The 16,732-nt window shown below is 26.4% G+C and overlaps 1 non-coding gene across 1 annotated transcript; it reads right to left on the reverse strand.

Annotated features, from left to right (window-relative positions):
* Positions 1-7,413: 7,413 nt before the first annotated feature.
* On the reverse strand, positions 7,414-7,542 carry MIR160a (microRNA MIR160a). Its single transcript, NR_107984.1, has one exon. It is a non-coding gene; the product is annotated as a microRNA MIR160a (primary transcript).
* Between the last annotated feature and the right edge of the window lie 9,190 nt (positions 7,543-16,732).

Genomic DNA, 16,732 nt, shown 5'->3' on the forward strand with positions numbered 1-16,732 from the left:
ATTTTGGTACGTCCGAATACGTGTATCTCGAAATATATGGATCCAAAATTAGGTTAATTTGTTCTAGATAAACTCTAACCAAGTAGATTCACATGTATTCTGAATACATAAACAAATCTCGCGCTCTCACCTCCCTCCCATCTTGCTTGTCACTCTCTTATCTCGCTCGCATATCTTGTATGCGAGATCATGCTAATTAGAATATATTTTTTTGCTAGTGTCATCGAAATAACACCATTATTTGCTATATATTTGATTTGAAAATCTTCTCATTTTCTTGATGTTATAGATTATAAGTTCGAAAAGAAAAAAAGAAGGGTTAGCCCGCCCTAACCCTAGACCCTTTTAGGGTTGTATTGAACATTTTCAGGCTCTTCAAAATAAAGGGACAGTCTGCCCTAGCCCTTCAAATTTCTTGGTCCGGAGGCTTGGGCCATGTAGAGCTGAGCCGATCCTTTTTTGACAGCTCTATTTTGATAGAAACTAATATAGTCTTTTAGTTAGCACAATAAGTGTTCCACGATGAGACACATCATTCCTTAACATAGTTTTAAATTTTGAAGTACCTTATACTTTGTCCTTATTTTATTTTTCATATACATCAAAAAATAATTTAACAACTACTTAAATCGAACCTAAGTTAAAAAAAAACATATTGAACCAAATCAGTTGTGCTTGATATAAGGTGCAAACTTTTCTAAAATCAAAAAATCGAATCGAAATTTGATAAAATCGAACGTCAACCCCTACACGAGCTACACTAAACATTATAATTTATTTATTTTACAATTTTTTTTTGCTTTGAGCAAAAAGTAAGATAATCACGTATGAAAGTATGGTATGATAAAGGCTAAACACCAAACACACTCGATTGATGTTTAGTGTTATTTCTAAAGGCAAAGTTCAAATATTTTTTTACTAAAATGCAGGTAAATGATAAACTTTCAGTTAGCTTTGTTTCAACTCTGTCATACAGTATTGAAATATATATAAAAACAAACATAAATTTCATATATCATAGAGAACAAAACACAATCATTAATCTATCAAAAAACATCCGTTTAACAAACTCCAAAATTTATTTCTAATAAGCTTAAATTTGAAACATAACTTCCTTATATCATAAAGAGCAAATTTCAGTCATTAATTTGTCAATGTCATAATAAATTTGACAAAACAATTTAACTTCTTTTAATTTATTCAAATATGTTTGCTTAGTTATAAAATGCATAAATAATGTATATATAGTTTTTCTCATGACAACAACAACATAGGGTAAAAATCTTGTAAACTAGGCAAGCTCGGCTCGACTAGTTCGGTCCAGAAGACAAACTTCTAATTTTCACTGGCAAAGATTTCGAACTTGAGACCACCAACATAAAAATTTCAAGTTCAAATTACTTGATCACTCGAAAGGATCATATATACACACATATTGTTTCACCTTAAACTATCTAATATTAAATATATGTATAAAAAAATATTACTTAAATCGAATCGACTGAAACAGAAATCACATAAAATTTTAACTCATTTTTAAGCCTCCATCTAAAAATATAGTGGACTATGTTGGGCCTTTTCTACTTATCATGCAGTCAAATAGAAAGGAATTGAAAACTACAACAGGCTCTCCAAGACAGGGTGCAGTCTCATAGGGGAATTTGGGCCAACCTTTTAGAGATCATAATTTTGAAGTGTAACTGTTTTTTCTATAGACGTTAACTTGCATCACGTACTCTTGAACCATCATTTATAGAAAATCTTTTCTCTAGAAAACCTACTTAAAAATGAGAAATATCGTTTTTTTTCTTTGTTTATTGACTAACTCTGTTAATTCAGAAGCATTACATAAAATAACTTTCTTTTAAAAAAAAATCATATCAAAGTTATTTATTTTCAAAACTCAAACTCAATGTCACCACACATCCTTTGGTGATAAATTATTGTTATCAAACTAGGAAATAATAAAGAGGGAAGTGATGCAAGCAAGTTGAATATTTTTAGAATCTTTTGAAGTACTTATTTATTTTTCAGAACCTACAGAATACATACACAGAAAATATATCTTTAGAATCTTTTCTTATATATATTATTCTTCTAAAACTTTCAGAAAACAGATCAGTGGAAAATTCAGTTATATCTTGATTATTTACTTTTAAAAAAACTACCATGAATTATTAAATTCAAGTATTCTACTTATACAAATTATTGAACTAAAGTACTACATAGAAAGTTCAGGTATATTAATATTGTGTAAACTATAAAACTATTCTAAAACGAAAAATTGCTCAATTTTGTCCTTTGTTACACTAGTGAGTACGTAGTTACATGGATGGAAGGTACGGTGTGATCGATTATCCTTGTCGTAAAATTATATTAGGTATATACAGAAAATAACACTATCTATATAAAAAAAAAAAAAGGAAGATGCACGAACATTTCATGTTTATGATGGGTCCAGGGAATGATCGTTCCTAGGAGAGGGGTGTATCATTATATGCGAAGTTTGAATTAAATTCATAATTTTTGACGTTGAAGCTAGTATAAATTTATATGTACAAGCTTACTAAAATTGCAATATAGTATAATGAACAAATAGTTTTTAAAATTTAATGAATTTAATAATAATTAAAATCTTAACAGGTTGAATTTATATAGATTCACATTAGTTGTTCACACCTCAAGAGGTGTGATGTGGATATCTGACCCTAATATATACAATTATTAGTGAATATTTCTACAACTCAAGAGTCAAGACAAGATCATAATAGTCGATTGAGTCGATGTCAACTATACGAAGATGTGTGTGAAATTTCCGAGGTCGCTCTATTGGGGCGAATAACCCAAGACTCATACCTCCATATATCAAGTCTTGATCTTGATCACCTCTTAATGATATTTTACTTATGTAAAAGGAATATTATAAAAAAAAAAAAAATAGTCAGAAAAAAAATTGTACAAAAAAAGCACTAAGGTGGGCAATCAAGAAAAAGGGGCTGTCCATTTTACTGTTAAAGAATAAAGTTAAACAGTAAATTATTCATCAGAAATTGAGGTAATAATAAAGTGAAAAAAAGTGAAGAAAAAAAAAGGACACTACTTTTTACAGATTAAAGATTATGAATATTTTTTTCCCTTAAAAAAAGAAAAAGAAAAAGATAGTTTTAGTGGCCACTATTATCCACTTTTTTTCTTTTTATTTTTTTAATTGTCTTTTTCTTTTCACAATCAGACAATAAGCTGGCAATTCAGAAGAATGTTTTGTGGATAGGAGTTTGGTTAGAGGTAAAAGAACCTTTGTAGGTTTTGGTTGGTGAAAACTTTTAACTTGTTACTAGTTGAGTTTAACTTTTATGAATATTTGATACCAAAATAACTTTATATTATTTAATATTATTAATAATTAAAAAGATAAAATCACAAATAAGTAATTAATAGTGAATTTTTTAAATGATGGTATCCCTCTCCTATCAGCTTCTGAAAAGATGAAATTAGTAACATGACACTAAATTACCTCTTAGATTATTTTTTTCTTGATAATTTGTTAGGGAGATTTTTTTTATTGTTTAGAAATAGAAGTTAAACATGGCTTAATATTTATTATTTTTGTAATGAACATATGTTGGTTAAAATCTATTCACTAAGACTCGAACAAATAATAAAATTTATTATTTTTTGAGATCTGATTATTCAATCTCATGATTCTTCTCTAACTTTTATTAATCAATAAGCTATATTGTTAAAATAATTAGTTATTCCAACTAGCTTATTACAATTATATTCAAAATACATATGTAAATAATATAATGTTACTAGTTGTGTTTTGGTTTAGTTGGGGTTTGGGTTAGGTTTGGGGGGGGGGGGGGGGTGACTGATATGTTGGTTAGGAAAAGCTGATTTCTATTCTTTTTCTTTTCTTAATTCCAAGAAGGAATATGGAGTATATTTTTATTATATGCATGCTTTTACTTTTCTTGAATTTTTGACCATGTTATATTCCCTAGTAAGTAGTAACCAACTAGAGTAAGAGATGGCCATAGAACATAGGTATTGTAAAAAGCAAAGTGAAAATTTTCCCCTTCTCCAACACATTATAATACATAGTACTTAATATATAATGGCATAGTCAAAATTTTTAACGATGGATTTTAAAATATTAAAAAGTAAATATTCATCAAAGTCCAAGTGATTCAATATACATTATAAATACATGTAAAAGTAATTTTGACTTTGCATGTATAGTGTATTTCAGTGAAAAATGTACGATCAATCTGATTAATTCAAATTTACATTAAATATAACTTATTAAAAGGAAAAACTCACTCTATCATGATTTCCTCTATTCTAAAAGCACAAATCCAAAGTTCCATTCAAGGATAAAAGGATGTTATCTATTTCACCACAAGCTAAAACAAAATAGAGTATTAAAAACCTAATATTAATCGATAAAACTATAGGTAAAACATTTCAAGGTAAGTTGCGAGGCATCAACAAAATGTTGTTGTTTATAAAGCCTCTTATTAGCTTTACGGGAGCGGGGGACAAGTAATAACAACACCGACTCTATAAAGTGAGAATCAAATCAACTAAATTAACAGATATTAAGAAGTTATTGAATTGAGAAAGTGCATAAAACATAATGTAAAGTTGTAAATACATATTATACAAATTATTCTTGGATAGTGACTGAGCTAGCTAGCTCTGACCCTAAAAGAATCCCATAGTTTGTATAGTTCGTACCAAGTTGAAAGCATGCATGATTTATGTGTAAATATTTGTACCCAAAAAATACTATGAATGTGATAATTTTTGGCAGAATACGAAATTAAAGAAATAAAAGAAAGACTTTCAAAATTTGTACATTAAAAAAAATATCACATAAATTAAGATGAAAATTTTCGTTGACGTCTTAATTTAAGAATAGTAGTGGCTATTATAATTTTTTTTGAAACTTTAAGGGTTAAAACATGTCATATCCTAATTTTTGATGATATTAAAACCTCTCATCGAATAAAATTGTATGAGTTAATCTTCTTTCCAACTTTAAAATCATGTCAAAATAAATTAACAAAAAATATTGTCACATAAATTAGAACAAACGATCAGTATTAACAATTTCTTTTAGAAATAAATCTAAATAAGTGTATCATAAACTCAATCTACTTCTATTATTTTAAACTTCAACTTAAAAGAGAGAATTTAAAGTTTAAAAATTTGTCTTTTTTTTTCTTTCTGTTTTTGTTTCTTGTGTTAAGAGGTCAGAATCCAACATGTGACCCTACAATAATTTTCTACAAATAGAAGTAATCATCATTTTCTAAGACAAATTTGTGCAAACAAAAGAATGTCCTTCCAAACACTGTAAAATGTATAAAAGAGACAGGCCAGAATAAAATCTGATCAGTAATACATTAATTAGTTGTTCAAAAAACTAGGACATGAATGCAAAACCTAACATCTAAAAAAAGGATACAAACATTAAATTAAATTAGTATCACACAAGATATATATACATGTATACCTTATATAATACAGTAATTTTAAAATAGAATGATATAAAGACCAAAAAGAATAGGATATAAGATGAGAAAGTATGAAACCGATTCATTGTTAGTTTTATTATAATTAATCACATGCATACTATATATGTTATTTTTCTTTTCTTCTTCATTATGTCCGGTATATTAGTTTCGCTTTTAAATTTATTTTCCATATTTTGTTTTATTATGTTTTGTTTAAGTAAAAGGTCTATGAAATACATTAATCTTTACTTTCACTATCCGTAAGGTTACCTATGCATTATAGTATTCTTACCCCAATGGTGAGATTTTAGTGTTAGCAGAGATTGCTCTAAGAGTGAAAGTTGTAAAACCTTTGTTCAAGGACCGCAAATTCTTAAGCCTCAAGATTTTCATCGTAAGTTTTGTGATTTTATTTATTGGATATTGTTTTTAATAAGGTATAAAATTTATATAAAAAGGAAGAAAAATAAAGTATATTTTAATAGAAATAATTTAGTATTTTGAATTAAACTACTCAAATCTTCGTAATAATAAATAATGCTTTTATAAATATATCCAAAGTAATATATTGAAAACACTTTAAGGTATTATTAAGATGTTTTGGTTGTTCATTGTTGTTATATATATGATTTTATTATTATTATTATTATATTTAATTATAATAATGGAAAAAAATCCTTATAAATTCAAGAAAACTGCCTAGTAAAGAATACTTATGTTATTTGTTATTAATGAAGCAACTTAATATTATATATTCAAAACTTATAATTTGGATATGTTATGAGAACAGATAGAAAACTACAAATTTCAACAATAAGTTTTCATATTTCAAATTTAATTTCAAAACATTCAATTGAAACAAAGAAAAAAATTAACAAATCCAAATGCATATTCTTGTTTTTTTTGTTTATGTAATCTCGTGAATATGAGTCTCTCCCATGAGTCACACAAATGACCCTAATTACAGAACCCATACCAAAAAATACCTCTCACTTAACAAGAACTAAAACCCTAAAACAAAAAAGATATCACAAACAATTTAAATTAAATAAAAAATAATTTATAACAACATTACAACCTTCTAATAAAACGTAATTTCACTTATTTTAATTTACCATTTTTTCTAACTTCATCAACAAAATATATCATTATAACAAATATTTATATATTTTAAGTTCATATAACTATAATTCTATAAACTCATTGCAAAATAGAACGAAAGTTTTTTTTTTATTTTCATTTATTTGCAAAAGATCCTTAAAAAAGTAAGTATACATTTTATAAAAAGTATAATTCTCTAGGTGATAGAAACAAGAACATGTAACATAGATTTGTGGTTATTAAAATTTGATGTTATCTTTTAATATGCATTTTACTACTAAGAAGTGAATGACTGTGAAAGAAAGTGTAAATTTATTCGGAAGAAAATTTTCAAAATCTGATGATCCAAAATCTCTGGTGAAATATGCTTAATTTAATTACTAGCTTACTACTTTCATTAATCCATCTACTAATATCAAAGTTTCTTGTAGAATAATAACTACAAGAAAATCCAAACATTAAAATTTAATGAAAGGAAAATCAAAAATTCACTAAACATGACATATAGCAAATGAAAAAAAGAAACAAACTTATTTTAAAAATAAATAAATTAAAAGCACATATATAGGAAGCAAATTAAGAAACCCTAGTTATATAATCAATTATCATGATGTAAATTTAGAGAGTAGAAAGGATGGATTAATTTTTTAAAAATACCTCTTGCAACTGAGAATGAAGAATTCTTCATCAATCACCATAACCTGGTTTAGATCTCAACAGAAACAAATTAAATTAATAGAAAGAAAGAAAAAAAGAAGGTAACTTTATATGACGAGATGGTTACATATTTCAACATCATATACACGATATCGGAATATGCTTGGCTCCTCATACGCCATTCAACAAGGCCCATCGATATATTACGGTGAGCTTTGCAAATGGCATACAGGGAGCCAGGCATATACGTGTACACGACTTGTATCAGTACATATATACACACTCATATGTATATATAAAATTTTTAGCTCTTTAAATTCATAATCTGCCCATGATCATATATATATTTTTTCAAAAATTAAGAAGATGGAGAAATATGAATTGAGAAGAGGAGAATAATGGTTTATCTAGTGAAAATAAAAATGAAATAAGAAATATAAATAAATGATCAAATTAGGGTCCTAATCAAATGGATCTTCAAACTCCACAATTTTTTTAAAAACTATAATTGTGTATGCAAGCATAAAACCATAAAAATAAAAATAAAAACTATAATTATGTATACAACCATAAAACCAACTAGATTCTTTTACTCATTTTTGTGTATCTAGTCACAAAAAAAAAAAAAAATGTATTATCAACCCTTTTATAAAGGCACAAAACAAGCATAGCCTTGAGAAATTAAAATTTACAAGAAATAAGAAAAGAGATTTCATCTCTTGTGTTTTTTTTTTTTTTTTGCTTTTATGTTCTTTGGGAGAGATAGAAGGAATTTTTGTAAGCTTGTTCTTCACCTAGTAGATATATAGAGACATATAAAGAGGGGAAAATGGCCAAGTTCCTTTTGGTGGGGTAGGGTGGGGTGGGGTGGGGGGAGGGTTTAAATTTCATTTATATAATAATGACATCAAAAATATTTATATAGTCAAGTCATTTTTAAAAATAGTTAAACAATATACTCATATTATTTCAATTTATTTGATAGTGTTTGACTAGATACAGAATTTAAGAAAAAAAATTAAATTTGTGGCTCAAAATAAGTCACAGACTTCTGAGTGACCAAAAATCATCTTATTAAAGGAAATAATTTTTTGTTAACAAACTAAAAAGGAAAGTATATATTATTAAATAAGTTACACTTGTTATGATATTGAGGTCGAGTTTAAATCTCATTTATATAATAAAATAATGATGTCAACAAGATTTTTATACAGTCAAATCACTTTAAAAAATATTCAAAGAAAATACTTGTGCGGTTTCAATTTATTTGGTAATATTTAATCAGATACTGAGTTTTATAAAAAAAAACTTATGATTTAAAATAAAATCATACATTTTTGTGTCTAAAAATCTTTTTTTTGAAGAATTATAACTTGTTTCAAACAATTTTTTTTTAAAAAAGAGAGTATGTCACTCAATTAGTTACACTTGTTATATAACATGTTAAACAACACTAATAATTTTAAAACGTTTATATACTAATAATATATATGACTTATATCCGTACAAGAATGGGTTATATGTTTTTCATCCCTAAGCTATCTCTAGTTGTGTTTTGAGGTAAATTTAAGATCTAAAGTTATGAAATTGTATAATAATCTAACATAAAATTACAATAAAAATTCTAAGTATCCATAAATTAACTAATTATAACATGTTATTGTTCTGATCATATTACCATATGATAAGTCGATTCACTATCTTATTTTCAATAATATAAATCTCTTATATATTTCTTGTGTGATCAAATAATGATCGTACTACTTTTAATACTAACAATGTATATAATATAAACTCGAAAAATATCTTTCTCTCTTTCTCTCTCTTTCACTTTCCTTTTTTCTGGTCTCAAAGCAATGGTTGCTTTTCTACTCTGAAACTACTTTGTCTGCATGTGTTTGGAACAATATGGATTCCTCTCAACTTTCCTAATTTTTTTTTTCCTACTTTCTTTAAATAAACAATAAAGTTAAAAACAGAAAAAAAAATGAAAAAAAAAATTAGAACATTACCCATAATTTATCTTCTCTGTTTTATTCTGCCCCCCCTACTCCTATTTCATTCTTTTTATCTTCTGTTCTTTTTTGTATTTTATCAGTTTTACAACTAATCTAACCAATTATCAATATACTTTTATATACCTTAATTCTTGATATATCAACCGTTTAAATTATATGCATTGTCAATTTAAAATCCCCCCTTCATCAGATCATCTTTACTTGTTATATAGACGGTAATTTGATAATATTTATAAATTACACATTTTAATACGACTTGTTTGCAGATATCTTTTGAATAATTTTATAGTCTTTTAAAAAATACACTATTGATGAATATATCATATTTTAATTCGCGATTTATAAAAATTGATTATGAATTTTAAATTTTAAATTTGTTTATAAATTAATGACATATTTAAATTAAAGTCTTACATAAAAAAAATAGTAGGAAGGAGAGAGGAGGAGTTGGCCATTAGCAATCTGCTTAATGAAATATTTCGAATTTAAATATATATTAGGTATATATAGAGTTACTTTTAGTAGCAATTACGCGCTTTTATCTCCTGTAAAATGGGATTTTTTAATAAAAAATTGAAATAGTCTGATTCCAAAAAAAAAAACAGATCGAAAATAAAAACCAACCACAAAAGAAAAGGAGAACAGTTTAGCAAGATGTAAAATATAGTCTAATTAATTTAGTACCATATACTATTTAACAATAAGGTTTTGTTGTTATATATATAATTCAAGAATTAGGTTAAATTAGATAGCAAATTAAAGGTGACATTGCCAAGAAAGTGCATGGCAAGTGAGGAAGAAAATTTGCAATCATACTCTTAACTTTATTTGAATTTTTTTTTCTTTGAATGGTCAATATCTTATGAGAATCTTTTGCTGGCTATACAAGTTCACCAATAAAACTCTAGAGTTGACATCAATAAAACAAGCTAGTCAGGTTTATATGTGTGTGAACAGTTTTTGTCTATATTATGTTAGACCTTAGTGTGTATAAATATATTAACCTCTTACCAAATACGATCGTTTAAGGTATGGTAAATATTTCTTTATCTTTATCGTTATTCATAGATTTCGTGTTTAAGTTCCTAATATAAGATTATTGACATTAAGGAGTAAAATTTTTTACACTAATTTAAATCTAGTCGAACCTTAAAAACTTTCTTACCAACATTTTTTAGTATATAGTATTATTAGTATAGTTTGAACCATAAGAGAGTAGAAGGTATCCTATTACTTTTGAAAGCCATTTTCTTTACCAAGTCCTTGATGAATATATTATTTTTATTAAATTAGTGATTAATGCTTATTGTAAAAATTTATATATGTTAGTAAGCTTATAAGTGAATTGATTTTAGTATAAATAATTGGAACTCTTTTATTTAAACTTTTCCCTAGACCCTCCTCCCTTACCTCCACTCGCCAACGATAATCTCGTTCTGGATCTGACCCTGATACTCAATTTTTTTTTTAGTAAGATTTTTTTTTATTTTCTATACAAATTAGGGTTTTAACGCGATTTCTAATTTATCTTACCCGAATATTAATACTAGACATGAAACAAATTTTTTACTAAAATATTAATCATAAATTTGAAAAGGACATCATGATTGTGTTTTGTGTGTGAGAGAGAGACATTTTTACATATAGATATGAAAGCTATAGCCTATGATTCTTGGTCAAATTAGGGCTAGGACATCATCATGCTTCATGTGCCTAAGAAATAAACCTATGAAATAATTAAATTTTTTTTGCAAAAAGAAAGTAGCTGTATTTCTTGTCCAAATATTTACCTAAATTGTCTTAAGGTTCCATTTGTATGCAAGTATATAGTCTGAAACTCATGATGATGTATTATTCTCAATTTCTCATACACACAGAGTTATAAAATAATAAAATATTAAGAAAAAATTATTAAATGAAGTTTGAAAAGAAATATATATGTCGATTTTATTCTTTATCTATGTGGAATTCATGAAAAGTTGTATTATTGGGACCCTCAAGATGTATTTACTTTTAATATTCGTGTGTATATAGTTAATATAAGTTCCAAATATCCTATTCATATCTTAAAGTATTTAGTTTTTATGAGATCTTTATAAAAATAATCGCTGAAAAATTTTATTACTTTTTTCTGATCAAATTATATATAGTTATATATATTTTATTGTTATTTTTAATCTAAGTGATTGGATGGGAGCTTAATTTAGATTAATTTTATCAATTTAAAATTTTATCGGCTATTTTTAGTCTAAGTGATTGGATGGCACTTAATTTTGATTCGTTAATTTATCGGGCTTAAGCCAAGTCGATCGGGTGGAGCAACCTTCCACACAAGTGTGGCACAAGATGCGCTGGTATTGCAAAAGCAGGAATGAGTTCACAACATTTGAATAAGCTACTCGATCGATCCCGAATCCATTCCAATAAGGCATTCATTCCCTTCATGTAAAGGAAGAGTAGAACAAAAGAAATCTCTGTGACACTGATTGTTCTTTCTACCTAAACTCGCGGCTTTTTTCATCAAAGATGGGTGTGAGCTAATTTTCTCGCTAAACCCCTTTTCTTATTGAAGAGCCCAATCATAGTCGAAAGCGTAAAAGAGAGGATTTGCAAGAAAAAGTCGAATAGATTGACATACGAGCAAAAGTCTTGAAAGAGTGAGCGCAATAAAGGATATTTTTTAATAAAGAAGTCGATTTTCAAACACACTTAAGACCGTTCTTGATCCCCCACTTCACTTCTATCCCATTCCTTTTGACTCGCAATCAGAATAGTTGTACAATCGAATAGTTGAGTTAGAAGGCGAATAATGGTCGAACTATCAAAGAGATCCGCTAACAAGATTAGGAGTTATAACATTCATAAATGGAAGAAAGAAACAATATAAGAACTTCAACTAAGAAAGAAGAAGAACAAAAAGAATTGCTTAAGTAAGGTAGTTACCAGGGTACGATCAGTTCACACGGAGGATCGCCCTCTCGGTTCGAAGTTTTTCCTGGAAGTTTCAATCTTGTTGACCATGGCAACAGTCGGGATTATCGCCTCATACTCTATCCTCTCTCCCTTTTTCTCTTTCTTATTTCTCGACGTATCTACATTTCAAAATGTATTTTGGTATCAAAGATACATACATATATCAAAAGATATACGTTGACTCTCTCGCTTGACTCTTCTTTTTTTTTTCTCTCATTAGACTCTCTCCCATGTATATATATTTTAAAATGTATCTGGTATCTAATATCATTGATACAATTATCTTACTTAAAATTTAGTACGAAACAATTATTAATAGTAAGACAACATATAATTATATCAAACTAAGGAGTGATTGATAGTTATCATACATGTATTTGTATAATTTAGTTTTACGTTAAGTAAAACACATTAAAAACAGAAAAAAATACATAATACTAATTGTATCACTTAGTTACTCGTATATTATATTATACTTGTATTCTTACTTCGTATTTGACATGATTCTATTATATATTTGCTACTTAAATAAAAGGGATCAAAACCATATACTTCAATCCAAATAAAGGTTAGATTAATAAATTAATCAAAGTTCAAAAGGATTAAAGAGAAAATATAATTAGATACACACTTCATCTCTAATCTATTACTAAATCATCTATAACTAATAATTTTTTTAATAATCCATCACTAAATAATGTCACTGTTTAAATTTAAAATTTATCCAAAAAGTGTAGTTTTTTTTTTTAAGTAGTGTGTACTGTTATTCAATTGATGTGTTGCTAATAATAATACAAAATTCCAAAATATATACAGCTCTCATATGACTTTATATACTGAAGGTTACATTTAACATAGAATTATTATAATTAATATATAAAGATAACATAAAGTGTAGATTTTCTTGCAGAGAAAAGGGATTTTAAATGGGCCAAAATAAAATGATAAGATATGATAATGATGTCTCTGTTTTAAAAGAAATAAAAATATTAAAAAACATGAAAGCTACTTATATGCCACACATCAGCAAATTGACATAAAGATACACACTTTTATAAAGTTACAATTATATCTTATTATGTAGAAAAAGATGAACAAATTGAATTAAATCTAAGACATAATGATGAAAAATATTATTTCTCATTATAGTTGTGAAAAGTTTATTTAAAATCTTTTTGACCAAGAATTTGCTTTCGGTTCCCCAATTCATTAGTTTATTTTATTTTACGCTAGTATTTTTTTGCTTTTTAAATAGAGGTATCTGATTCAAGTTTTTTTTTTTTGATAAATAGTTATCTTTCGATATTTTATTAAGCTTCAATATAAATTTGAATTAATTATCGATACAAATATGAGAAATTAAAATAATATATGTTCTCTTTTAAGTTTCTGTTGAAATATAATCAACTAATAAGAGTGTGCTCTCGAACGACTTAAAATTTTTGAATGAAATAATCTCACACTTTAATATAATATCAAAATAGACAGAGATTCCGATGAATCGAGTCTCCTTTTCGTATAAATGTGTTTATAAATTAGTAAGTTGTTATTGAAATAACTAACAAATTTATCGCTTTCGACTAATTTATAGGATAAATATGTATTAATTAATTTGATCGAGTAAGTTTCCTTGTGTATGATCCTCTTTATTTTTTATTTTTTTTTATTTTTAATTAACTATTCAATATTTATTCCGTGACGTAATTAATTTGTATTTGTATTTCATAAATTTCATTTTGGAGGATAAAATATTTTTACGAACCACCATTTTATTTTCAAAGCTAAATTCAAAACGTCTAATATACTTACTTATCTTTTAGGATAAATTAACCTCACCTATTTTCCTTACAATGATAATGGTCAAACCTTAATTATTTCTGGAGCCCATTATTAATTAAAGTGTATATATATATGAGGCCAAAAAAATTGCACGTATCAATGAAAATAACTTAACAGAAAGTCAAAGTTAGTTGGTGTGACAAGAAAGAGAGAAAAAAATATAATTCCAAAAACCTTCCATGCTAATTATTTAACTAACAAGTAGTAACATGATTCACCTTCTAAATATCGTGATAGCGTGGTAAATAATTTTTTTTTAACATTTAAAATTTTTATTTTCAAATCTTAAATATAATTCGACTTCAAAATGAAATGTTGCACTCAAAGTGCATAGGACTTTCTATTACAATTTCATATTCAAGGTCTAAATAGATATTCTGTATCAAAATTCAGATTCTAGCTCTCAACAGATGTATCGAACACCAGATAAATTTTTTTTATCATGATTTAGAAAAGGTTGAAAAATGAAGCTATTACAATTTCATATTCAAGGTCTAAATAGATATTCTATATCAAAATTTAAATTCTAGCTCTCAACAGATGTATCGAACACCGGATAAAAAAAAATTAAAATTATTATGATTTAGAAAAGGTTCAAAAATGAAGCTATTACAATTTCATATTCAAGGTCTAAATAGATATTCTATATCAAAATTCAGATTCTAGCTCTCAACAGATGTATCGAACACCAGATAAAAAAAAATTAAAATTATTATGATTTAGAAAAGGTTCAAAAATGAAGCTATTACAATTTCATATTCAAGGTCTAAATAGATATTCTATATCAAAATTCAGATTTTAGCTCTCAACAGATGTATCGAATACTGGATAAAAAAAATTAAAATTATCATGATTTAGAAAAAGTTGAAAAATGAAGCTAATGATATGATTAACATAACAAAGGACATGAGAGACACACACATAAGTTGTTCCCACCAAGGACAGAGAATAATTTTGCATTTGTCAATTGAAAGTACTTTAAGGAATGAGTTGACGCCATTATAATTTAGTTGAATTGAAGACAATATTTTATACCATAAGGTCTTGTTAAATCAAATTTTGCAAAGTGATAAGACTGGTAGGGAAATACATCTAACTTTTTATTAATTATTTGACGTACATACTTATCAACACAAAAGTAAAGTCACTAAAAAGAGAGAATTTAAGATAGGTCACAATTAAAGTTGTTATTTTATTGTGTTTAGTTTAAGTATGAGGTTCGATTCTCATCCTATCTTTTTCTTCTTTTGCAAAAAAAAAAAAAAAAAAATTTCTTTTTCTATTTAAATTTTGATTTCGCATTTTTGTATAAACTACTAACTAGAATGCAAAAAAATAAGAGAGGAACCTAAAATGAATTTGATCAAGTCGATCTAAGTCGTAATCCCAAATGTTAATGATGATCCTTTCTCGTGTTTACAAGTCTTAATTATATTTAAAATAATAAATGTGTTTGACTCTAATAGTATTTTTCAAGAGTAGACATCATCTTATCTAACTAAACATCAAAATTAATTTATTAGATGAGAATTAATTTCTATCTAAGATTACATAACGGGATAATAACTTATTCTCTCTGCCATATGATATAAGAGTAGTATAACAAATATACCCCTTTAGTGTAAGACTCTTATAGTGTTGAAGAGTTGTTTGGTTTTTATTTCTAGCCATAGAAGATATATAATTCCAATAAATATTTATCTAGTGCCTTTAGTATAGGAATACTCAACTATTAATGACCTATCTTCAGAAAATACTCAAATCGTAATTTTTTTTGATGTCTTTAGAATTTAATTTTGCTGTTTGTAAAACTCTTTTATCAAGTACGCAATAATATTAAGATTCTAAAGAGAAAGACCCCGCAAATTATATACCACCAAACACATATGAGACAACAATAAATATAATCATATATACAAATGAACCAAAATGGAAAAAATTAAATTCTAACTCTCTACCTCAAATCCATAACTATTTAGGGAATTCTTTTTACATATTGTGACATAATTTTACAATATGGTCAAAATATTCTGTCTCAATTCATCAGATCACATAAAACTTTTACATGTTGAGTCAAGAAAACCCCTTGAGATTTTCAGATATTATTGGAGCTAATAGAAAAAAAAATCCTAATTTATTTTTCAATTTTTTTAAAAAATTGCATATAAGACAACATAAAAGTCAAAAAAACAATGGTACAGAGGATATGTTGATGAATACTACATGACATTCAACAAAGTAATTTTCAAGAAAAGACATCCTTTGAGCAAAATCATGCACCTGCTAGGAATGTTTTTTTTCTCTATAAAAATACTAACTAGAAAATAGATTAAGAATAATAATTATTATTATGCTATGAGGTCATAAAAACTTTCAAGAGAATGGATTAAGCTAGCCTTGATTATACAATATCATTAATGAAATATTTAACAAGGAATTTATTATTTTACTTAACAATGAATTTATTATTTTATATTAACCTGAGATCTTCGTAAATATCTACGATCAAGTTTTAAATCTCAGATCAGTCTTTGTGCTTGTAAATAGGTATTATAAACTTTTATAATTGATTACTAAACAGAACTGAATATGAACGTTTATCATGTATATATAAGGTAAAAA

The sequence above is a fragment of the Solanum lycopersicum genome, chromosome 5, assembly GCF_036512215.1.
Source record: "Solanum lycopersicum chromosome 5, SLM_r2.1".
Lineage (NCBI taxonomy): Eukaryota > Viridiplantae > Streptophyta > Magnoliopsida > Solanales > Solanaceae > Solanum > Solanum lycopersicum.